General features: G+C 41.9%; 1 protein-coding gene across 1 annotated transcript in view; it reads right to left on the bottom strand.

Moving 5' to 3' along the window:
- The window catches only part of ITPKB (inositol-trisphosphate 3-kinase B), a 1,126,253-nt gene that overhangs the window by 1,027,616 nt on the left and 71,674 nt on the right, over positions 1-26,963 (bottom strand). The gene's annotated exons all lie outside the window — the stretch shown is intronic.

Genomic DNA, 26,963 nt, shown 5'->3' with positions numbered 1-26,963 from the left:
GTTCAACTGGTCAACACTCCCACCAGAGGTGACAACATATTGGACCTGGTCATCACCAACATGGGTGACCGGTGTTCCACACCGGAGGTCAACCCCTCGCTGGTTAGATCTGACCATAAACAAATCACTTTGGATATCCACATTCCACCCCCACCCCCGGACAAGGAAACCACTGTGAAAACCTTTTCAAAAGCAAACTTCACGTTACTTAAGACCGAGGTGGAAAGTTTCAAAGCCCCATGCTGAAAGATAATGCTGTCCAAGCTGCAAAATGCTTTACTAATGCATTCTACAGGCACCTACAAGAATGCATGGATCGTGCCATCCCAAGCAAAACCAAGACTCACTCCTCCAAGAAAAGGAAATCAGTCTGGTGGACCCCTGCCATAAACAAGCTATACAACAGAAGGAGGAAACTAGTACAGAAAAGAGTAAAACCCCAAGAGGGGAAGACATCCTTGATCAGCATCAGGAAGAAACTACATTCCATCATAAAATCATCCAAGGCGAGTTTGAAAGAAACATTGCCAAGGACCCCAAAGATAACCACAAGGCATTCTTTAAGTATGTCAAGAATCTAAGTGGCAGTACTCTGATCTGCTAGAAGTTAGTGCAGAATGGCACAAAATACACTGAACCAACTGATATCGCCAACATCCTGGCAGACAGGTTCATTGCAAACTTCACCCCCGTCTCACCCCCAAAAGGGCCCATAACCATACTAGATGAATGTAGAGTCCCTGAAATCACAGACACTCAGGTTAAAACAGCCTTCTCCAAAGCCAAAAACACAGCATCAATGGGACCGGACGGTGTCCCAGGCTGTGTCCTACACGAGCTCAAAGACTAACTAACCCCTCAACTAAAAGTACAGTTGTGTACACTTACCATAAATGTAGATGTTCAAATGTATTCACTGTTGCAGTCATTACATTTGGGTAATCTGCTGGCGGGTTGCCCTCAGTTAGCCTGATTAACAAAGTCTTGGGTCCTGCGTTGGTTGCTGTCCCTTCTTCCATGATGTCATGTGGTCAGGGGTATAAATCATGCAGCCAATGCCATTACATCAGTTTTTCTTGCTCCAGATGTGAGGTGCCTCCCAAATGGGGAGTAAATAAAATGAACACCACAAAAGTATACCTCCAACCAAAAGCAAATACACCAAAAAGGCTTTTAAGCATAGTAAAAGAAAGTAGAGGTATAGTAAGAGAAAAACAGGGGGCTGGAGGGAGGGTAACCAGGACTGCAACAGTGAATACACTCAACATCTACGTTTATGGTAAGTGTACACAACTGTACTATGTTCTTCATGTTTCACTGTTGCAGTCATTACATTTGGGTAGATTCCCAAAGCTATGGTTGGGAGGATGGATTTATACAGCATTAGGACCAGCTAAGGCCCTGCAAGACAGCAGTGGCAAAGCCAGCTCTGGATTTAGAGAAAATTGGTAAATGATAATGCTTGATGAAAGTATGCACTGAACTCCAGGTAGCAGCTTCTAGAATATCCCTGGTAGGAACACCTCTGAGAAAGGCTGCAGAAGTAGATGCAGCCCTGGTGGAATGAGATCTGATCCCCTGGGGGATAGGTTTTCCATGGTGCTTACAGCAGAAATGAATGCAGTGGCTTATCCATTTAGAAATGGTTTGTTTTGAAATAGCCTTCCCCTCTGCCCCAGCAGCAAATGCCACTAGCAATTGTTCAGATTTTCTTCGAAATTTAGTTCTGTCCAAGTAGACTCTTAAGTTGTCTGTGCACGTCCAAGGAATGCAGAATCCGTTCCCCTTTGTTCTGTGGATTAGGGAAGAAGGTTGGCAAATGAATGGATTGGTTAAGAGCCACACTGGAAACCACCTTGGGCATGAAGGATGGATTGGTCCTCGGAGATACCCTGTCCACAAAGAAAGATGATGAAAGGTTCCACTGCCATAAGGGCCTGTAATTCAGATATCCTTCTAGCTGAAGTGATTGCTAATAGGAAGGCTGTTTTCCAAAAAAGAAATTTTAAGTCCGCAGTAGCAGCTGACTTGAAAGGAAGTAAAGTGAGCTTTTCCAAAACAAAGTTAAGGTCCCAGGCAGGGGTAGGAGCTCTTCTGGGTGGTCTCAAGTTCTTTGCCCCCCTGAGATACTGCTTGAGCAGGGGATAAGAAAAGAGGGGTGATTCTCTGTTATAGTGAGCTGAAATAGCTGAAGCATGGATTTTAATAGAGGAAAAAGACAGGCCCTTGTGAAGCATCTCAGTTAAGTATTGCAAAATCTGAGGTAAATTGGGTGCTGCTGTACTCATCCCTAAAGACTGTTTCCAGGCACAGAATCTTTTCCATTTGTCAGCATAAGATTTTCTAGTACTAGGTCTTCTCGCCTCCAAGATGACATCCATCACAGGTTTGCTGAGGGATGCTAAAGGTGAATTTAAGTGATTAGCCAAGCTGCAAGGCTCAATGTTAGGAGCTGAGGGTGCAGAATTTTGTTCTCCTGCTGAGACAGCAAGAAAGGTGTCTGAGGCAGGTGCCACAGAGATATTTGTGACACACTGCATAGGAGTGGGTACCAGTGTTGGCGAGGCCAGTCTGGAGCAATCAAAATCATTTTTTGTTTGTCCTGTTTGACTTTTAGCAGAACTTTGGAGAGCATAGAGCAGAGGCAGAGGAGGAAAGGCGTAGACTGATAGGTTTTTCCAAGTGAAGGACAGAGCATCCACTTTCCAGGCTTTTTTATGAGGAGTCCTTGTGCAAAATTTCTCCAACTGGTAGTTCTGGGGGGATGCAAATAGATCTATGTCTGGCTCCCCCATTTGCTTGTCAACATGTTGAAAATCCATGGTTCCAGTTTCCACTTGTGTGGGTCCATGAGATTTCTGCTTAGTCCATCTGCCAGTGTATTCAGGTTTCCTGGCAGGAATTGAGCTTGTAGTTGCACTTGGTAGCTCAAGGCTGTGTTCCACAATGCCATGGTTTGTCTGCAGAGGGGGTAGGAATGTGTACCCCCCCCCCTGCTTGCTTATGTACCACATAACCGTGGTGTTGTCCGTCTTTACCATTAGTTGTCCTGGATGAATGTAGTCCTTGAAGGCTGTCAGAACATTCTGTACAGCTAACATTTCTTTTTGACTGATATGTAGGTGCATTTGATTTGTGTTCCATTTGCCCTGAATGCACTTCCCTGCCAGGTGAGCCCTCCATGCATAGTCTGATGCATCTGTAGTTAGGGTTTGGGTGGCAGGGGGTAGTGTGAATGGCAGTCTCTTGTTTTGGTGGCAGGCCTCTGCCCACCATAGGAACTCCAGGCATAGGCAAGGTATGACAGGAATCACTGTTTCCAGGCTGTGACAATGTTGACTCCATAGACTTTTTAAGCACCACTGAAGTTTCCTCATATGCAGTCTTGCATATTGAATTAGGAGAATGCAGGAGGCGATGAACCCCAATGCTTGCAGTATTTGTCTTGCAGATAGCAGGGTTTTTGTGGCCACTTGTTTGAAGTAAGTTACCAAATGAATTTGCTTTTCTGGTGTGAGGAAAGCCATCTGGGCAGTTGTATTCAAGCTTGCACCCAGGAATGTAATCTGTTGAGAGGGTACCAGTTGTGATTTATTTTCGTTTATGGTGCAAGATTCCCTGATTATCATATGCAGGTAAGCCTCTTTTAAGTCTAGAGTTGCCAACCAGGCATCCTTGCCTAGCATAGGAAGTAACTGGTGAAGAGTCAGAATCTTGAATTTTGGAATGTCCAGAAAGGTGTTTAGAGTAGACAGGTCCAGAACTGGACACCATGACTTGCCTTTTCTGGGTACCAGGAAAAGTCTGGAATAGAAACCTTGTCCCTTTTACCCTTCTGGTACTAGTTGAATAGCCCCCATGTTTAGGAGCGAAAGTACTTGTTTCTGAGCCTCTGCCTACTGATTTGGGGGCAGGTCTGGTCACCCGTTTGGTGTTGGAAACGTGTGGAAATGAAATATGTATCCCTGGGACACTATATTTAAAACCCATTTGTCCTGGGTTATGAGTTCCCAGTTTTTTGCATGAAGAGCAATCTTTCCCCCCCAAAGGGGCGGCTAAAAGGTAAGTGCTTGGTAATTTTAAAGGAAAGTAATTGAGACTGTTTACCACAGGGGGGGTGTCTTGTTATTTCCAGATTTGCAAGTGGAGGCACTCCATTGCTTAGTTCTGAGAGTCCCTTTGGACTGAAACCTGGTGTTTTTGGTGTGTCTGGGTTTGGCTTGAGTGGATCTGGAAGGAGCTGGAAAGGACCATTTCTTAGTAGGCCAGTGTCTACTAAATCTTGGAGGTTGCACTTGTAAAAAATCTTTTACAATTTGCATAGATTTAGCTTTATCTTCCATCTTTTTTAGAACTTCTTCAGCCTTATTGCCAAACAGGCGGTCCTCATTTAAAGGACCATCCAACAATTTTGCATTAACACGATCAGGCAGAGATTGCTCCTTAAGCCAAGCATGCCTTCTAAGCACAAACCCAGTAACAGCAGCCCTGCAAGAGGCCTCTAAAGAATCAAAACCACATTGCAAAGTATGTTTTCCAACTTGTTCAGCAGAATGCAATAAATCCTGTAAATCTTTATTTTCCACACAGTCAGAAATCAACATAATTTTCTGTTTAAGCAGTCCAATAATATGCTGCTGATATTTTAACATATGAAATTGACAGTGTAAAGCCTTGATTGCCAAGGTTGCAGAAGTATAAACCTTTTTACCCCATCTATCCAGCGCCCTTGAGTCTCTATCAGAAGGGGTAGGATTTATAGCAGTAGAAGCCTTAATGCCCTTGGGCCCCTGAAAAATGGTTTCTGGATCAGCAACAGGATTTTTGAAAAGGAACTAGTGGGACTCAGGAACCCTGTAGTATCTGTCAGGTTTACTAGGAGCCGGAGGCAGAAAATAATGGGCCATACTGGATTCAGCAAACACATCATCAACGATGTCTAGTACAAGAGGTATAGCCGAAGGCCTATGCTGAGGCAGAAGAAGGAAATCCCTAAGCCTCTTTTTAAATTCAGAAAATTCCTGACTCTCCCAGTGGAAATGCTCCCTTAAGGTATGTAAATTTCCCCAAAAGAAAAGTCTTCAGGGAGGGAAGCAGAGGAAATGGAATCCTCTTGCATCAGACTCCTCATAAGTAGGTATGGACAAATCCAGGTCATTGGAAGAATTAGAAGAAACAGAGTCCTGATCAGAAGATTCATAGTCAAACACAGCCCTAGGCCTCTTAGAAGGGTGGGGGGGGGGGAGGGTTGACTATCCCTGATTAGAGTAATAAGATCTTCAGCCATTTTGATCATTTATTTTTTAGGCATAGGGGCCTGAACATGTGGCCTGGGCATCATTTTTTTAGACACAGATCAATATTTAGGCCTTAATATAGAAGGTAGAGTCGGTTTGATATGCAAGTCTGTAGGCCTGAATACACCCTCAGAAGCCAGTGCCTGCACAGTGGCTCCGGACCCATCCAAGGTAGAGACATCCGCAGATTCCATAGGTGAAGCATCTCGCGGCATACCGGACTCCAAATGGGTCTCAGTAGAGGCCTGTAGAGGTGAGTCAGAAGTAGCAGGTATCAGGGGCTGTGAAAGTGCCTCAATGAGTACTGGCGAAATGGCGACTAGTTTAGGAGAAGCATCGTCAGCAGTTTTGGACCTCAACAGCCTGTCTCTGTCTTTTTCTTTGCGTTTTTTCAGAATTGCGGTAGTCGGATGGCTAACAAACATCATTTCTGGATAATTAAACTGAGAACTGAAATATTTAGAGGCAAAAATGTACCAACGATGGATAGTGCACTGATTAAATAAAGCACAAAACCGACAGCAAGGTGCGTCATGGTCAGGGCCTAGGCAAAGAATACACTACAAATAAAAATCTTTATGAGGTATTTGCTTTCCACAAGTAATGCAATTATTAACTTTTACTGACATCGGTAAGGAGCAAGAAAAAGTTTTCCCAATGGGGTACTTAGCTTTAAGTTGAAGACTTCGGTTCTGAAACTCGAAAATGAAAATTTCAGGAGTCGGCTGACCGGCACTTGCGAACTGCTTCTGCTTCGGGCACCGCGCGGCAAGAAAGACTGATGTAATGGTGTCAGCTGCATGTTTTATATCCCTGACAACCTGACATCATGGAAGAAGGGACAGCAACTGACGCAGGACCCAAGACTTTGTTAATCAGCAGATTACCCAAATGTAATGACTGCAACAGTGAAACATGAAGAACATCACACTGTTCAAACTCAGCCTCTCCACAGGCTACATACCCATAGAGTGGCAGACAGCAATGGTTATTCCGCTCCACAAAGGTGGAGCCACAACATACCCCGGGAACTATCACCCTATAAGCCCGACTAGCTTGGTCTGCAAGGCTATGGAGTGCATCATCATGGAACTCATTAACAGAGACACTGGGAACCACCAAACACTGGACCCTACCCAGTTCGGTTTTGTTAAGGGCAGATCATGCCTCCTAAACCTGGTGGACTTCTTTAAGACAGTTACCAAGGCTATAAATGAGCGAAAGGTGGTGCACACAGCCTACCTAGACCTTGCTAAGGCCTTTGACACCATTCCCCATTCTGTTATTATAGACAAGCTCACCAGCCTGAACATAAACCCCTATGTCACAAGATGGGTTGCCAACTGGCTCATGGACAGAACCCACATGGTGAGAGTTGCAGGAGCTAGGCCCGACTCTAAACCGGTTACAAGTGGCGTTCCCCATGGCTCAGTCCTAGGACCCCTCCTGTTTGGCATATACTTCTCAGAGGTACAGGCAAGCACAGGAGAACTATGGCTGACCAAGTTCACAGATGACTGCAAACTAGGAGCTATAATTGACTCTCCAGCTAACACAGACATCCTCCAAAGGGTCTCACTGAGACGGATACCTGGTGTCAAAATCATGGCCTCAAGCTAAATGCCAAAAAGTGCACAGTCATCCCCTTTGGAAAAAACAAAGTACCCACAAACTACCACATAGGTGGTAGTCCCCTAAATACAGAAGACGTAATAAGGGATCTGGAGACCCAAGTAGATAGTAATCTCACCTTTGATAATTACATTGCCAAAGTGGTTAGAAAATCCTTATATGTGGCTCACCTAATCAAAAAAGGGTTCGCATCCAGATCAAAAGAGGTCATTGTGCCCCTCTACTCATCACTCAACAGACCCATCATAGAGTACAATGCCCCATTTGGGATGTACCTTACAAGACACCTGCAACAGCTGGAAAGACCACAGAAGTACCTCACCAAGAGGATCACTGGCCTCAAACAGATGTCCTATGCAGCTCGACTGAAGAAACTCCAGCTGTACTCGGTTGCATACCGATACTCAGAGGTGATCTCTGCCTGACATACAAGGCCATGTCCAACCCAGAATCTCCACCTAAAGAAAACCTTATCCCCTTGAAACACACGCTCTAGGAATCTAAACCTCACCACAACAATAAATAGGATGTGCTGGAGGGATAGATTCCTGTCCCAGCGACCTCCCATGCTTTGGAACAAGATTCCAATCTACATTAGGCAGAGCTCCTCACTAACACTCTTCAAAAGAAACCTTGATGAGTGGATGGGAAACAGAAAGTTTACCCCGGGGATGACTTCAGTGGCTCTGCTGGACAGAGGCACAGGGAACTAATCTAAGGGGGCGGCAAAAGCCAACACATTCTGGCTAGGCTTATAAATGCCTTTGGGCAGATAGCCTAGTACCTATCTATGAACTTATGAACCTACAAGTTAAACAAAGAGATATGGATTACCTAGAAATTGAAGGATTTAGTGTAGAAAATCCAACACAAGTAATGTCACAGTATAATGGAACAAGGAAACCCCAAACTAAGGAGAAACGGGTGGTACAGGAGGAGTCTGACACTTGCCACATGATGATGGTCTGGAGCCTACAGTAGGAAACTGATACAAAGTTCAGTTGAAATTGCACAAGTGAAGGAGCAGGAAATAGCGGCAACTCTGATGCAGGTAATGTTGTGGAGAGATGGGGTAATGGGTTCCCACATGAAGGAGCAGCAGATTAAGCAGGGTAAATCTGAAGATGGTATGTTGCAGGAAGATGTTCTGGAAGTTTCTATAGCATGCCTGCTTGAAATGGACAGCAAAGAATGTCCTCTCAGTTTAGAACGAAAAGATGTAAAGGAAGAACTGCTTGATATAATAGAAACTGACAAACATATTAAGATCATTGAAAGAACTAGATTACAGCAAGTAAATAAGACCCCAAACGTTATAAGTCTGATAAAACAGCGGAATAGCAGGACTATTAAGAGAAACGCATGTGATATGATAGAAGTAAATAGAATACATTACTGTGCAGCTAAATTAATAACAGATAAAGTATTACCACATAAATATGGTGCAATAAGGGATAGGAAGGGAATAAACAAAATGCCACCATGGAAGCATTGACTAGAGAAAACTATAAATCAAGACAACTATCATTGTTAAAAGCATGCGGAAGAGGGAACAGATAATCAAAAATACTTAGAAAGGTAGTGCGGTAAAAGTAAAACACAGTACTGAAGAAAGCAAGGAGTTCTAATGTACAGGACATGAAATGCACTGAAAATAATGGCCAGAGAAATTGAAACAAATTTAAGAAAAGCTCCTAACTGGACAACCCCAGGCCAATATGCAGTACTCGACTTTTGACTAAAAGTATTAACATCTTTACAGAAAGATTTAACCCTGAGTAAGAATTACTCACTTTCAGATAACTCTGCAGTGCTATTCCAGTGTTTCAATTGCATCCATCGCCATCCAAGCTAAGATAAGAATATTTTCTTGATTTACTGCACTTGTGTTTGCTTTATACAGTGATCACTACTGTTTTTGAGCATTTTTAAAACATTTAATTTGGCAAAAACAGTAATTTCTCTGTTTGTTGGCTTTTCTAGTCTATGTGCCTCCAAATCTCTTTGCAGAAGGGTGAATTAGCCAGGGCCTTAATTGTATGGTAGTTAGTTGTTTAAGAGTTGCTTTTGCTGTGTATTTATATTAAGAAATTCCAGGTACAGGCTCTATTTATTGGCTAGAGGGCAGAGGAGTCAGTTTTCAAGCTTCTTTTCTCTGTGCAGAGCTGCCCAATGGGCAGTGGCAGTTAGCAGTGCCCTGTCAATTAGCAAATGTTTAGACAGTAAAATTTACCTATAAAGTTAGGATTAGATCCAAAACCTGTTAAACAGCGTGGCATGGTGTGGAAATAAGTTTAGAGCTGCTAGCTTGCGTATTCAGTAGCACTACCATACCCTAGTGCTACCATATCCTAATACTACCATACCCTAGTGCTACCATATCCTAATACTACCATACCCTAGCGCTACCATATCCTAATACTATCATATCCTAGCACTACCATATCCAATTACTACCATATCCTAGTACTACCGATATCCTAGCGCTACCATATCCTATTACTTCCATATCCTAGCACTACCATATCCCAGCACTACCATATCCTAGAATCATGTAACATCCTGCCCTTAACCCCAGGAACTACCCTAGGATATCCCTGTTAAAACCCAATCCTTAATCCTAAACAGCCATCCCTAATTACAGGATCAGAAACCATGAATATGCAATTTCCAAATGTGTCTGTGACCAGCTTGATAGATTTAGGCATCCTAAGGCAATACAGAAATTGACTCAGTTCTCAGACAGCCAGTTGATCATTGAAGAAAATAACAGAGTATGCGGAAGATCTAAATAAAGAACTTCCTTGGAGGCAAAAGTCTCACATACAAATGAGGTTGTCATGAATACCTACACTACTTCCCTCAAACACACTGCTCACCACGCACACAGATTGTATTATGCTGAGACACTTAAAAGAAACCTTCCCAAATCTCAAGGACCTGCAAAACCATCTAATGGCAACACTGTGCCGCAACAATCACTAAAGCAGACACCAAAAGCAACACCGAGCAACTCACATAAGTCTACACCTAATAGTCTCCCAAGTGCAAAGCTGATAAAGCAAGCATATACTTCACCTAATACGCTTGCCATTGGGGACTCCATTGTGAGGCACACAGATGCCTCACTCACCAGGTTAGATAAGGGGAAGATAACGGTTAGTTGCCTATCTGGAGCCAGGATCTGCAACATCACGCATGCATTCAGGTTACTGCACCCCAGCTGCTAATATGATTTTATCATAGTCCTTGTGGGTGTAAATGACCTGAGACATGCCTTGTGGAACTATATAAAAAGAAATGTAATGGATCTCCCAGAAGCCTTGCATTTAGCAATATTCTAACTTCACCAAGGATGATGTTACAGTATGAACACAAAATGATTTATTTCAATAACTGGCTTAGCTTCTGATGTCACTCCAGGAGAATCCAATCTCTGTCAGCTTGGTAGAACATGGTCAAAAGATCACGTTGCTTTTCCAGTGATGGGTTGCACCCGGCCCCTGTCCCCCCAGCTTTCAGATATTGGCTAAAACTTTATCCACCCCCTTTACAGCCTTTTTTAGGCAATGCCAAAAAGACAAATCTACCAACACAATGGAAAAGTCTACAAGCAGCCTTAAGGTGTTACTGCTCAATGCTTGGGGCCTAAACAAAAAAAAAATCACACCCTTCAAGCCCTCCACACTTTGGAGAATGTAGACATCTGTGGCATTACAGAGTTTTGGTTTAAAGCTGTAGAAAGTAGTTCAGAAGTGTAAGAGTGCCTTCCACACATTTAGACCAACAGCAGTACAGACTGGTGCTAAAGTTGGAGGTGTCTCAGTCCATGTTAGCAACAAACGTACCTCCAGGTTGGGTAAACAGGATGATACCATGGAGCTCATACATAACGTCCCTCACCATAACATGGTTAGCTACAGGCCACCATCTATGCCCCTACAGTAACTTGATTCTTTCCTAAACCTACTAGATGCACTCACTGTCCAACCAAATACCATATTCATGGGTGACTACCTACCCCTCCACAGAGTGGGAAATTTACACTGCCTCAAACTCACAGGCACAATACTTCCTGGACTTTATTAATACAAACACCCTGGAGTAGATAGTGCATGCTCCAACCAGAGGATCAAACAATACTGGATCTAGTACTCACCAATATTGGATGGTGTTGCACCCCCCCCCCCCCCCGGTGACACACCCTTACTCGTGAGGTCAAATCATAAAGCTGTTTCATCTGAAGTGAAAATCAACCCAGAAAATCAAGCTAAACAGTAATAGTTAGGAACTATTCACAGGCAAACTACATTTTATTAAGTGACAGTATGTCAAACCTAAATGTTCCCCGAAACCCCAAAACCACAGCTACCCATGCAGAATTATTCACACAGTCACTATACAAATATGGCAAACTACATTTTATTAAGTGACAGTATGTCAAACCTAAATGTTCCCCGAAACCCCAAAACCACAGCTACCCATGCAGAATTATTCACACAGTCACTATACAAATATGTAAATGGCTACACAGAGGCTGCCACACCTACCAGAAAAAAAAAAACGCTAAAAATAAACCCCACTGGTAGAATCCTCACCTAAACAAGGTACATAATAAAAGAAAAAAACTTGTGGCTAAAATCATGAAAAGCAATTCCCTTAAAGCCAAGTGCTTTCTTATACAGCTAAACAAGAAAGTAAGAGGTCTAATTAAGTCCAACATGGTCAACTATGAGGTCAGGATAGCCTCACAAGCTAAGCACAATCAGAAGGCTTTTTTCAGTTACATCCAGTGCCTTAGAGATAACACAACAATGTGCTGAAATGGTGGTGAACAGTATCACCTACACTGATCAGGGTGACATACCATACCTATTGGCTGATAAATTCAGCTCTAACTTCACCCCCACTCCCCCCTCAAGCACCACCAGGCAGAATCCTCTCCAACATACTTCCCGTACACATCAGCAGGCACCAAGTGCTAGCAGCACTTGTTAAAGCCAAGAATGCCACTTACATAGGTTCCAACAACATTGTCTACTGCCTCCTAAACAGTCTAAAACATGAACTATCAGGACCACTTGAGGCACTCCAACTACAGTCCTGAAACAGGCTACAGTCCAAGTGAATGGAAAACTGCAACAGTTATTCCCCCCTCCACAAGGGTTGACCATCAACCAACCCGGGAAACTACATACCCATCAATCTAACAAACCTAATATGCAAAGCCATGGAATGAATTATCATGAAAAATGATAAACAAGGACATTGGCAAACTACAGAAACTGGACCCATCCCAACTTGACATTATTAAACAAAGATGGTGCCTACTTAACCTAGTAGACATCTTTAAGATGGTCACCAAGGCAATGGATGAGGGTAAAAACAGTGCATACTGTGTATCCTGACCTGGCAAAGACATATGATACAATGCACAACTCAGGCATGGTATGCTCTCTGAGCTAGGTGTAAACCCTTACATAACTCAATGGATTGCCAGCTGGCTCACAGACAGAACCCAAGATGTCAGGATCGAGGAGACCATCTCCACCAAGGGACTAGTCACCAGCAGAGTACCCCAGGGGTCCTTGCTGGGCCTACTCCTGTCTGTCACCAACTTCTCTGAAGTCAAGGGTAATGTTAAAGGTATATGGCTCATCAAATTCACAGATGAATAAACTGGGAGCTATTATTGACTGCCCCGAGACACAAACATCTTGCAAGTGGGTTTAACACAGACAAATGATCGGTGCCAATGTCATGTCTGAAAACTCAATGCCAAAAAATGCATTATAACGTCCTTTGAGAAACTGTCAACCCAAGTTAATTATTCCATCAATAAAACACCCCTAGGAGTCAGCCCAGTAGTAAGGGATCTGGGAACACAGGTAGACAGCTATCTGCCCTTTGATCAACAAGTAACTAAGGTAATAAAAAAATCATTCTATGTCGCCCAACTTATAGGTAAGGGTATGGCGTCTAGGTCCAAGGAAGTTATGGCACCACTCTACTCAGTCCTTATTAGATCCATCACTAAATATAATTCCTTATTTGACATATATATAACTACACATTTGCAACAGTTGAAATGTCCACAACCATTTCATACCAGGAAAATCAGGGCATGAATACCCTACCATACACGGATCGCCTGAAGGCTCTGTCTCTATATTCAGTCTCCTTGAGTGGTGATCTTTGCCTAGCTTACAGGGCTTACTCACACCCAGCCCTGGTGGATCTGTTCCACACGTGCAAAACAAACAGCACCAGAAACACTAAATCTAGGGATCTGAACTTCGCTTGTGACAAACAGAACATGTAGAGAGACAGAAATATACCCCAAAGGATCCCCATGCTATGGAATAGGCTCCCCATCTACATAAAACAGAGTTTATCCCTGACTAGTCAAACAAAACCTTGACAACTAGAAGGGAAATCATAAATTTAGCTCCAGTCTGGCCCCCGTGTCCCTTATGAACAGAGACTGTCTAAGAAAAGTGCTATCCTAACTAGCAACCCCCCAACAAATCCTTAGCTACCGGACTACTAACATGCCCCCCCCCCCATATGATGCTTGGGACTCAAATGGTTTGGGGTGGTGGCTGAGCTTGCAAGGGCCCTAGTGTTTGTTAGCCTGTTGAAAACCTATGAACTTATATGTGCATAATGAACTGACACAAATCTGGTTAACAACAGGAAAAATGATGAATACTCCTCCTTAAGAATTAACCTGCAAGCCATCTCAGAAACTACACACTAGTTACTTGCCTTCTGATATTTTACAAACTGTATACTGGAAATGATGCAGACAGGGTTTACAGTAATTTAGAACAAAAATCAATTGCGGCAACAGAACAAAAGGTTAACAAAAGAAAGTCATATGGGAGCAAAGGATCATTTGTTCCTAAACAAATCCATAATACAGAAAAGGGGAAAAATTTAAGTATGGCATGTAGAGATTACAAAACAGCATCTGACAGCATCCCACATTTGTGGATAAAGGAATGCTTACAAATGTATACGATGCACTCTACACTAATCAATTACATACAGCGGCCATAAAACACTGAAAAAACACTATGAATATAAGCCATAACAAAGGTCAAATTACTACTCCAGAGATGAAAATTCAAAGGGGAATATTCCAGAGGCTTCTCTGTCACTGCTGCTGCTGCTTTGTCTTGCCTTTAACCCATTAAGCTTTTTAGTCAAGACATTAGCCAATGGTTATAATATGGCTCCCAGAAAACAACCTTGTTTAAAGACTTCTCATCTACTTTTTGTGGACGACTTGAAACTAGTTCACCAGATGAGGAGTTTAAAGCACAACTGCAAGTGGTTAAAACTTTCTCAGATGATAGAAAATATTATTTGCTTTTGATAAATGTACAAAAGCAAGGTTTAAAGCAGGACAGCTCCAACACCAAGAAAATACCAATCTGACAGAAATGTGAGATTAAGGAACATGAGCAAGTGGGAGTGTATAAATATCTGCGAACTGATGATGGATCAGCAATAAAACATGAACAAATCTCAATAAAACTTAGCAAGGAATACTTCAGAAGACTAAAACTAATACTGAAAAGTGCCTTGACAACTATAAACTATATAAACCAATTTGATCTTTCTGTTCTAATTTACAGGTTTGGTGTGACTGGCCCCAAAAAGTATTGGATCAGTTGGACACGGAAATAAGAAAAATGTTTCATGCTTATCAAATGATATCTAAAAGTCAGTGTACAAGATTGCAAGACGAAATCCCAACAGTTACCCAGTGTGAAAGGCCTCCAAATTAAGATCTGAACTACATTCCTGAATAACCTGAGCTTGTGGACTTAGAAATATAAGTGTATTCTGAATAAAATGAACTCTGGAATAACTATACAGAATCTTAATACTTAAAAAGTAGACACATGTCAGATATGACTTCTAAATGTTACTTGTCTGTATAGATGAGGACATTTAAGTTGCATGCTATACATCTGCACAAAAAAAGCCAACATGTGCATTTAACAGTTGTTATGAACTTGAAGTTTGGCAGTTCCACTGGCAGCTTCTAATGTTTAGCAAAGAAATGTGATTGGTCTAAATTCTCGCATTGGTGAGGTCCATTACATTATTATGGAGAGTTGCTGAGACAGTATTCACTAACAATTACTGTACATAGTCCTATGCATGTTTCCGGAACTTTATATAGTATAATTGTGCAGTCACATCTCTCTCCCGCTCTCTATTTCTTGGTGTACTCCATGCAACAAGACTCTCCCGCTCTCTATTTCTTGGTGTACTCCATGCAACAAGACAATACCTTCAATGATTTTCTCATCACCACAAACAAACGGGAAACATTAAGGCTTGTTAGAAAAGTAAAACAGGGCAGCTTGTCACCTCTAATGTGTCTTACTGGTGGCTCCACAGTGAACCTATGCAAACAGTACTCAAATGTAGATTTCACTTACAGCAGCACCGCTGTTATACTTTAATCTTAACCTGACCATTTATATCATACTAACGTAGAAGCAGCTGAAAGGTTACTAGGTACATATAACCGTGGACTGCAGGGTTAGGTGACAGTGATACTAGGTGAATTCAGGAGCATTCAAAAGTTTATTCAACAATGGTCTTTGAACAAAGGAGGGTGGATGCTGAATACAACTCAAGCCTTGCTGGTAGATCTCCTCAGTGTCCTACAGTTTTATTTTGTCCTTTCTCATCAGCAGAGCATAGGATAAAAAAGACCTGTAAGGGCACAAGTCTAAACTGAAAGGTGTCTCACAACTGAAACACATACTGCTCTGGTCCCCTCAAACCTATTAATTCTGCCAAGACATAACTCAAGAAAAAAACACACTGAACACCTGGAGAAACGATCACCATCCACTTTTACTGTGTTCCTAGTACTTCGGCATCAAGCCTTCCAAGGAATAATCATGCACAAGAATGGTGTACTTTATATACATTTCATTACATTCATTATTCAGTTCAACTTTACAATAATTGATCAATCAGTGAGTCATGAAAGTTAAAATCTAAAGTGCATCCTGAGCAGTAAAGTGCTTCAGAAACATTCAAAGTGCATCAAAACATATAAAGTGCAACCCCTTACATTCCTATAGCATTTAACATTATAATTTAAGAAGTTAATACAAAATATTTAAGCATTTGTTAATCTAAAGATGTATAGGTGCAATGGCATGAACTTCTTAAACTATTAAGTTAAATGCAATATGAATGCAAGGGGTTGCATTTTAAAAGTTTTTTGATGCACTTTAAATGTTTCTGAAGCACTTTAATTGCTCAGGATGCACTTTAGATTTAAATTTCCTTGACTCATTGATTAAATGATCAACCATTGTAGGATTGATTAATTGATTAACCATTGTAGGGCAAAATGTTTTTGTTATTTGTTAATCTAGAGATGCCTAACTGCTTTTGTATTAACTTCTTAAATTATAATGTTAAATGCTACAGGAATGTAAGGGGTTGCACTTTATATGTTTTGATGCACTTTGAATGTTTCTGAAGCACTTTACTGCTCAGGATGCACTTTAGACTTTATTTTTCTTGACTCACTGATTAATTGATTAATTATTGTATAACTGAATTGAATAATGAATGTAGTGAAATGTATATAAAGTACACCATTCTTGAGCATGATTATTCCCTGGAAGGCTTGATGCCGAAGTAATAGGAACACAGTAAAAGTGGATGGTGATCATTTCTCCAGTTGTTCAGTGTATTTTTTTCTTTCTTTGGTGAGTTGGTTTGTGAAGTGGTGTTTTTGGAGTTTTCTGACAGTATGTCGGTTACTGTAGCCTCGGTTGGTGGAGACATATCCAATTCCATGTCCAATTCAGTAACTACCTTTCTTTCCTGTACAGAAATGTGAAGAGAAACGTATGAGAAGGTGGCTGCTTCAAATTTATGGTCTTGTAATGGAATGGGAGGCCAGCAGGCAATCAGGTATGAGAGACTAGAATGTTTGCCTGAATTTAACCCCTTGGGGTTTAAGGGTGGGCAAACTTCCAGCTTCTGAATTTTCTGAAGCTGCAGCTGATTTATTTGAGGAGTGGAAGAATATCTCTTTGCAGTCTATTTTATGGTGGCTTAAAGTACTTGTTAAACATAACAATAGACTGCATGAACAAGTAAGAAATTAAATTTTGGAGCTGCAGGACGAGCTTAAGGGGGAAACTACAACTGCCGTATTTAATAATAAAATGAAGGACATACCTGTGAGAGTGGGCAAAGCTCAGGCTGAAATACTTGAAAGGAAATGCAGTAAACTGGACAGAGATGATCATGACTACAGTATCAACCTCATCTTTCAGTGGCAGAGAAAACATAGGCAGAGCAGGTCCACCTTAAAAAATACGGCTATGAGGTCTCGGAGTTCGCGAGAGTCATCCTTTATGTCCACAGAAGCAAGCAGCAGCATCAACAGCAGGAAAAGTGTTTCGTTTGAGGAATTGAGTGAATGAGGTGTCCAGCAGGGCAAGCAGAGCAGTTGTCAGAGAGTGAGCCCACAGCAATCGAAAAGCAAGTGCAACCGGAGGTGGCAGAAAGTACAGTTTTGTACCTACCATAAATGTAGAGGTTCAAGTGCTAATACAGCTGCAGTAATCACAGATGGGTTTTCTGCCGTCAGGCGGTCCCTCGGTCAGCCGAATTCCAAAGTCTTGGTCCGGCGTCGGTTGTCGTCGCTTTCTCTTCTGATGTCAGTGAGGCCAGAGTATATAAGACACAGCCGACGCCATGTTCTTCAGTCTTTCTTGCCCCAGATGTCAGGTGCCCCCAGAAGGAAGGCAATACATAAATTATGCTTATATGTATATACAAGCAATGCAATATAATCCAAAATCAGTAGTTGCAAGCAAATAAACCATAGAAGGATAACCCAGTCAGGTTGTATGAAGAGGTTGTTAGGCCCCATGCCTTTACCAAGTGGGGAAGGAGGGAGGGAAACCTGTACTGCAGCTGTATTAGCACTCAAACATCTACATTTATGGTAGGTACAAAACTGTACTATGTTCATCATGCATACAGCTGCAGTAATCACAGATGGGTAGAGTCCCAAAGCTACGCACAGGGTGGTAGGTACTAGGAGGAACTGGGTTGAGCCAGAATGCCCTGCAAAACAGCAGTGGCAAAGCCTGCTCTTGTTCTGGAATATAAAGGCAGGTGGTAGTGTTTTGTGAAGGTATGCACAGAACTCCAAGTGGCTGCCTCCAAAATATCTTTGGTAGGAACTCCTCTGAGGAAGGCTGTAGAGGTAGCTGTGGCCCTGGTGGAGTGTGATCTGATACCTGTAGGAACAGATTTCCCATGATAGGAATAACAAAACCGTATGCAGTGGCCTATCCACTTTGAAATAGTCTGCTTGGAAACTGGTTTCCCTTGAGCCCCTACAGCATAGGACACAAAGAGTTGTTCTGATTTCCTGAAGGACTTTGTTCTGTCCAAATAGTAACGTAGCTGCCTATGGATGTCTAAAGAATGTAGCAGCCTTTCCCCTTTGTTTTGAGGATTGGGGTAAAAGGTAGGAAGGTGTATGGCTTAATTTAAAGCTACCCTGGATACCACTTTAGGCATAAACGATGGGTTGGTAAGGAAACCCTGTCCTGATGGAAAATGAGAAAGGGCTGCACCGCCATGAGGGCCTGTAGTTCCGAAACTCTACGAGCTGAAGTGATAGCCAGAAGGAAGGCAGTTTTCCAGGACAAATATTGCAAATCTGTTGAGGCAGCTGGTTCAAAAGGAGGCAATGTTAATTTTTCTAGTATGTAATTAAGATCCCAGGCTGGTATTGGTTGTTTCCTTGGTGGTCTTATATTTTTAGCCCCTCTGTGGAACTGTCGTAAGAGTGGGTGAGAAAATAAAGGAGGATCCGTGTTGAATTCTGCATAAATGGCTGAGGCATGGATTTTTATGGAAGAAAATGAAAGTCTACTGTTCAGCAGCTCAGCTAGATACTGTAATACCTGAGGCAAGTTCAGTTTTCTAGGGTCCTGGCCTTTTTTCTCATTCCAAGAGCAAAACCGCTTCCATTTTGCAGAGTAAGCTTTTCTAGTAGATGGCCTTCTGGCCTCCAAAATGACATCCTGCACCTCCTTGGAGAGTAGAGTCTGTTGTGGTGTTAAGGAATTTTCCATGCAGCGAGATTGAGTGTTTTCAGCTGACTGTGAAGAGTTTTGTAGCTGTGCTGAGTCAGCAGAAGAGGCATTAGAGGCAGGGACCAGGGAGGAGTATGTGTTAGGCTCCTCAGGAGTGGGTACCAGTGTTGCCTTGGCCAATCTGGAGCAATCAGTATCATCTTCTGTCTGTCTGCTCTTGCTTTCAAAAGCACCTTGGGCAGAAGAGGCAGAGGTGGGAATGCGTAAACTGTCCATGCTGTCCAACTGAATGAAAAGGCGTCCACTCTCCAGGCCTGTGGATGAAAGGTCCTTGAACAAAACTTTTCCAATTGATGATTCCTGTGGGAGGCAAAAAGATCTATGTCTGGCCTCCCCCACGCTTGGATTATTTCTGTGAACACCTGAGGATGTAACTTCCATTCGTGTGGATCTGTCATATTTCTGCTTAAATTGTCTGCCAGCGTGTTTTCCAATCCTGGCAGGTACTGTGCTTGAAGTTCGATTTGCCATTCCAGAGCCAAGTTCCAAAGAGTCATGGCTAGTCTGCACAAGGGGTATGAATGAGTTCCTCCTTGTTTGTTTATGTACCACATTACTATGGTGTTGTCTGTTCTTATCAGTAATTGTCCTGGATGCAGGAAGTCCTTGAAAGCTGTAATTGCATTTATTACTGCTAGCATTTCTTTTTGATTGATGTGAAGGTGCTTTTCCTTTTGGGACCATTTGCCCTGAATGCACCTGTCCGTCATGTGCGCCCCCCAGGCGTAATCTGAGGTGTCTGTTGTGATAACTTGCTTTGCTTGAGGCTTGCAGAATGGGAGGCCTGTGTTTGCTTGACATGCTTGGGCCCACCATAGAAATTCCTTTTGCAAACATGGGATTATTGGTATTATTGTTTCCAAACTTTGACTGTGTTGAGACCATAGGTTTTTTAGGTACCATTGAAGTTTCCTCATATGCAGCTTTGCACATGGGATTAAAAGAATGCAAGATGCCATGAATCCCAGAGCCTGCAGGATTTTCCTTGCAGTAAGCCTGGTACTTTTTGCTAGTATTTTGAAGTACTGAGATAGTTTCCCCTGTTTTTCTGGCGTAAGGTAGGCCATCTGGGTGTTTGTGTCCAAGTTGGCACCCAGGAAAGTTATTTTCTGAGATGGTGTTAGCCTTGATTTCTCTTTGTTGATTGTGTATCCCAGAGAATGCAGTAACCATGTCACATATGCCAGATGTTCCAGAAGTATGTGCTTGCTGTCCACTTGGATCAGGCAGTCGTCCAAATAAGGGTAAATTTGTATCCCTTGAAGTCTGCAGTAGGCAATCACTGATGCCAGGCACTTTGCGAATACTCTGGGCACAGTAGATAAGCCAAAGGGCAATGCAGAGAATTGATAGTGGATTGAACCTGCAAGAAATCTGAGGTATCGTCTGCAGCTTTGTCTGATTGGGACATGCAGGTATGCCTCCTTGAGGTCCAATGTTACCAGCCAAAACTCCTTGCCCAGCATGGGAAGAAGCTGCTGTAATGTGAGCATCTTGAATTTTGGTACGAGTAGAAATGTGTTTAGGATGGATAAGTCCAAAATGGGTCTCCAGTCGGTTCCTTTCCTTGGTACCAGAAAAAGTCTTGAATAAAAAACTTGACCTTGTTCGTGAGTAGGTACCTCTTGAATAGCTCTCATGCTTATGAGCTTTGAAATTTGTAGTTGTGCCTCTGCCCTTTGATTTTGTGGCAGGTTTGGCATGCCTCGCATTTTTGGAAGAGTGTGAAACTGAAATTTGTAGCCTCTGTTTATAATGTCCAGGATCCATTTGTCTGTTGTGACAATATGCCAGTTGCCTGCAAATAATGCTAGCTTTCCTCCCAAAGGTGCTGCCAGCTGAGACATGCTTGGCATGGAAATGAGGGAGTCATTGGGTTTGCTTCCTGTATTGTTGTGCACTGTCTTCGCCACCTCTTGGTGCTGAAGTTTGCCATTGTCGGCCTCTATATGATCCTTGTGATTGCCCTCTGCCCCTTGTGCGTCTGTATCTACCTCTTTGGGGCTTGTCAGTGGCTGGAAAGGACCAGTTTTTTGAAGGCCAATTTCTGCTAAAACGTGGTGGTTGGACCTGTAAAAAAGCTTTGACAGTTTGCATAGATTTGGCTTTTTCTTCCATTTTCCGTAGTATCTCCTCAGCATTAGTACCAAACAGCACATCCTTTTGTAAAGGAGCATCTAGAAGTTTAGCTTTCACATGATCAGGCAAGTTTTGTTCTCTAAGCCAAGCATGTCTGTGAATGACTGATCCTGTAGCAGCCGCTCTACTTGAGGCCTCTAGGGCATTGTAACCACATTGTAAGGTGTGTTTACCCACTTGCTCTGCACTATGCATCATATCCTGTAACTCCTTCAAATCTGGTTGTTCAGGTTGAGACATTTTATTCTTTAATTGTGATAACAGAAACTGTTGATATTTAAGCATATGAAACTGACAATTTAAGGCCCTCATGGCTAGGGTGGCCGAGGTATATACCTTTTTTCCCCACCTTTCTAAAGATCTTGACTCTCTTTCTGCAGGAAGTGGATTCTTGGCAGTGGAGGCCTTCAATCCCTTGGGGCCTTGTGAAATGGTTTCAGGGTCAGCATTATGGCTTTTGAAGAGAAATTGGTGAGAGTTAGGTACTCTGTAGTACCTATCAGGTTTGACTGGTGCAGGAGGCAGAGAATCCGGGTTAAGGCAAGCCTCCGAATAAACATCATCAAGTATGTCCAAAACAGGGGGTATCGCCAAAGGTCTGTGTTGAGGTAACAAAAGAAATTCCCTAAGTCTTTTCTTGGAATCTGAAAAGTCTTGGCCTTCCCAATGGAAGTGTTCCCTCAAGGTATGCAAGGTTTCCCCAAAGGAAAAATCCTCAGGAGGGGATACAGAAGGGATGGACTGCTCTGCATCTGAATCCTCAAAAGGGGAGTAAGAGTGTTCCTCTACATCAGAATGTTCTGATAAAATGGATCCCTGATCAAAAGAGGGAGAATCTTCCTCCACTCTGGGTCTCTTGTCTGGAGGGGGTTGAGAACCCCTGATAAGAGTAATTAAATCCTCAGCCATTTTAAGCATCTGTTTTTTAGGCATGGGACCTGGAGATGGGCCCTGTGCAACAGGCCTCTTGGGATGCCTGGCTGCTTTGGATTTAGTAAAGGCCTTAATAGAAAAAGAAGATGAGGGTCTAAAGACACCATGGGTGGAGGTGGACCTGTCCACATTAGTAGGCTCAACATTAGCAAAGGCTTCGGTGGTTGTAGTCTGGGAAAGGGCCGAGGCCCCAGCGGTCTCGGGTACCGAGGACACCGCCAAAGGAGTGTCGTCGGTAGTCAGGGACTGCAAAGGCGTCTCGCTGAGAACCGGACCACATGTAGCCTGTTTTGGCGTGGTGTCGGCGGGGACCGCGGGCCTCGCGTGTCGGTCCTTGTCCTTGCGTTTTTTTGGACAAAACGCTAGTCGGAGTGTCCGACATTTTATAATCAAAAGTTTTACCAAAATAGTGTTGGGCGAACTCCGCCCGACGCTTAATAGTGCGTTTATTGAAGGTAGCGCAAAAGCGACAGCCCGAGACATCGTGGTCTGGGCCTAAACAAGGTATGCAGAGGGAATGGAAATCCTTATGCGGTATTTGCTTCCCACAAGAAATACAATTATTAACTTTTTCTGACATCGGTCTGAGGCAAGAAAAGTTTCCCCAACGGGGTACTTAGCTTTAATGAAGACTTCAGTTTCCAAAATTTCCGTAATTCAGGAGCTGGCCAACCGGCACTTGCGAACTGCTTCTGCTTCGGGCACTGTGTGGCAAAAAAGACTGAAGAACATGGCGTCGGCTGTGTCTTATATACTCTGGCCTCACTGACGTCAGAAGAGAAAGCGACGACAACCGACGCCGGACCAAGACTTTGGAATTCGGCCGACCGAGGGACCGCCTGACGGCAGAAAACCCATCTGTGATTACTGCAGCTGTATGCATGATGAACATCAGGGAGAAATTAAGAAAATCAGAGAACTGGACATTTTGGACTTAACATTACTAATGATGTTGTTGTCACATGTAACGAGGAGCATAATAACAGGTATGTCTTGAATAATGTAAATAGTTCACATTCAGTGAGTCAAAGTGAAATGTTAAATATTATTAATCTATCAGATTTGCAGTTAGATGATAACATGTATACTTTAATTTTGAAAGGAATGAAATTTGTGCCAACATATTTTCCAGCACTTTACTGCTCAGGATGCACTTTAGATTTTAATTTTCTTGACTCCCTGATTAATTGATCAATTACTGTATAACTGAATTGAATAATGAATGTAGTGAAATGTACATAAAGTACACCATTCTTGTGCATGATTATTCCCTGGAAGGCTTGATGCCGAAGTACTAGGAACATGGCTTGGCAGACATAATGTTAGAAATATGTGATTTTTGTCTCAAACTACATTTAAAGGCATTTTTTTCTAAAACAAATTCCGAAAATGCAAATGGTAATGTAATGTGCAGCATTGATGAAGACAAGGAACCATTGCTAGATTTTTCACTGCATGAAAATGAGTTAGTGGATATTTTTGCTTATGAACAAGAGCTTGAAAGTAACAGGGATAGTGTTGGGGATGTTTTTTCATATTACACTGGCTATAGAAAATTTAGTATTCCTAAGGTTCCTTATGTTAGCACTTTTTATCCACCTAGAACTGTCTCAGCCATAATAAATTTTCAGAAGGTGTTCTACAAACAGTTGCAAGTTGAATATAAGAAGATTTATGGCCGTTATACGCCCCAAAACTTGAAAAAGCATGAACAGAATGCATTAAGGCAGTTAAGCTTGAATAAAGATTATGTTTTTGCACAGGCAGAAAAGGGGGTAATCGGGTAATAATGTCTAGAGTGAAATACAACAATATGGTGAAGGAATTGTTGCAGGAAGTTGGTGTTTACGAACAGGTGCAGTCAAATGTTCTGGATACATATAATGACTTGTTGCTGGAATTACTTGAAAAGGGAGAGAGACTGGGATTTTTTTTCCTCCACTGATGTCAAAAAGTTGCATGTAAAATATCCTAAAATGGATAAGTTTTATGCCATTCCCAAGGTACACAAGGGCTTAACAAATCCCCCTGTGAGACCCATAGTGTCAGGAGTGGGGGATATCTCCAGAATATTGGCATTTTTCTGGATGCACAGTTGAAAGAGCATTTGAAGCGAGTCCCTTCACACATCAGAAATGGTAAAGAGCTCACAGACACTTTGAGAGGTACTGAGTGGCAAGAGGATTTTTTCTAGGCAACTGTTCATGTTAAGTCCTTATACACCAATATTTCTCATCGGTGGGGTCTGGAAGCAGTAGCCAGATTATTGGGGGAAGGTCCCAGAACAAGTTATATTTTACAGCTGTTGGAGTTTGCACCGACACACAACGCATTTAGTTTTGAGGACAATTGTTTTCTACAGAGAACAGGAACTGCTATGGGGGCATCTTTTGCCCCATCTTATGCCATAATTTTTATGGGCTTTTTTGAAGAGAGCTGTGTTTATAGGAATACATATTTTTTGGAAAACGTCATAGTTTTCAAACACTATACTGATTTGTTTTTTTATATGTAGAGGGGACATTAGTCTTTTTGAACAGTTCATGTTAGAACTAAATCAGAATCAGTATGGCATGGCATTACAGTATCCTATCAAACTCAGACACAAGATACAGTTTCTAGATTTGGAGTTTTTTGTGGATAAAGACAAGCTAGTGTCTTTTAAACCACTTTATAGGGAAACCGCAGCTAATAATTTTTTGAGTGCAGACAGCATGCATCCAGAACATTTACTTGATTCTCTCCCTTATGGAGAATTCAAGCGCATTCGTGACAATGTTCATGACAGAACCACATTGGATGGGGAATTTAACATTGTTAGATGCAAGTTGGTGAAGAGAGGGTATTCTAGGCAAGTGTTAAATAGGGCTGAGGTAAAGGTGAGAAAGCAAATTGCTGGTCGGAGAGTATGGAGTCATGCAATATATCATGGGCATGGAGATTATCATAAAGTGGGCAAGGATGATATATTTTGTTAACAAATTTTCCCCTTTTTCAGTTACATTGAAGGCGTTAGTGCACAGGTTTTGGCCTACTGTACAGCAGGATGAGGATGTGGGGAACATTTTCAAAGGCAGGGTTGTTTTTTCTCATAGTACATTTCACAGCCTGAAGGAATTATTAAACAGCAGGGTAAGTAGGATGGAAACTGTTTCTAACACACTAGGCACCTTTAGATGTGGAAGGTGCAAGGTGTATGACAAAGTCAAGAACATTTCAGGTACTTTGATTAATGGAAAGAAGTTCATTGCCCTGGGATCTTACAATTGCAGTACCAGTGGGGTTGTTTATGCCATTGGATGTGACTGTCTACCTGTAAAGTGGTATATAGGCCAAACCAGACGAATGGTGAAAAGAAGAATTATGGGGCATTTGGGGGATGTGAGGCATGTTAGGCTTAATAATCCAGTGGCCCAGCATTTCCACGCTGTTCACAATGGTAACACTAGCAGTTTGTTTTTTTCTGTTTTAAACAAACCTTATGCAGTACAAGGCATGGAATATGGGCACATTTTGTTAAGGATGGAAAGTAGATATATTACTAATTTTGAAACTTTGTGGCCCCATGGGCTTAATATGGAGTTAGATTTACATGCATAGGATCAAATGTTTTAGTATGCATTATTTTATAAATGCATAGATATATAGGCTGAATGATTTACGTGTATAGGGTAAAATAGTTAAGCATTTGTTAATCTAAAGATGTATAGGTGCAGTGGTATGAACTTCTTAAACTATTAAGTTAAATGCAATAAGAATGTAAGGGGTTGCATAGTTTTTTGATGCACTTTAAAAGTTTCTGAAGCACTTTAATTGCTCAGGATCCACTTTAGATTTAAATTTTCTTGACTCATTGATTAATTGATCAACCATTGTAGGATTGATTAATTGAACAACCATTGTAGGGCAAAATGTTTTTGTTATTTGTTAATCTAGAGATGCCTAACTGCTTTTGTATTAACTTCTTAAATTATAATGTTAAATGCTACAGGAATGTAAGGGGTTGCACTTTATATGTTTTGATGCACTTTGAATGTTTCTGAAGCACTTTACTGCTCAGGATGCACTTTAGATTTTAACTTTCTTGACTCACTGATTAATTGATCAATTATTGTATAATTGAAGTGAATAATGAATGTAGCGAAATGTATATAAAGTACACCATTCTTGTGTATGATTATTCACTGGAAGGCTTGATGTCGAAGTACTAGGAACACAGTAAAAGTGGATGGTAATTGTTTCTCCAGTTGTTCAGTGTGTTTTTTTTCTTTGGTGAGTTGGTTCGTGGAGTGGTGTTTTTCAAGACATAATTGAAAGAAAAAATATTATGAAATGAATATGAATTTTCTTTTGCAGAAAGGTCAGGCTCAGTGATAAATTGTAGGTGGTTATCATGGTGAGGAGGCATTCTGGTGAGATAAGTCTCCCTTAAGATTTTCAAAGGAAAAGAAATGAACTTGGTATGATCAAGAGATAGTTCATTCTCTAGGTTACCCAACACAGGGATAGTCATCGCTATTAAAGGGCATACACGATTTGCAAAACAGGAAGGAAGCAAGCATGCCAGATGACTTCTACAACAAGTTGGTATGTTTTAAGACTTGTAAACATGATTTTCTCACACCGAGACACGTTCTCATATCAGCAAGTGTCAGAATTGAACATCTTCTAATACTGACTGAGGCCATGATTAAGAGGGCAGGGAGGTACGATATCACTCCAGTACCACATAATCTCATTTAACTACTGCTCATTTAAACCAATGCAACCGAAAGCAGAAAATAAATGT

This window comes from Protopterus annectens, chromosome 1.part2, assembly GCF_019279795.1.
Source record: "Protopterus annectens isolate FY-2018-M chromosome 1.part2, PAN1.0, whole genome shotgun sequence".
Lineage (NCBI taxonomy): Eukaryota > Metazoa > Chordata > Ceratodontiformes > Protopteridae > Protopterus > Protopterus annectens.
The sequence above is the reverse complement of the archived record's forward strand: the minus strand, read 5'-3'. Positions and strand labels throughout refer to the sequence as shown.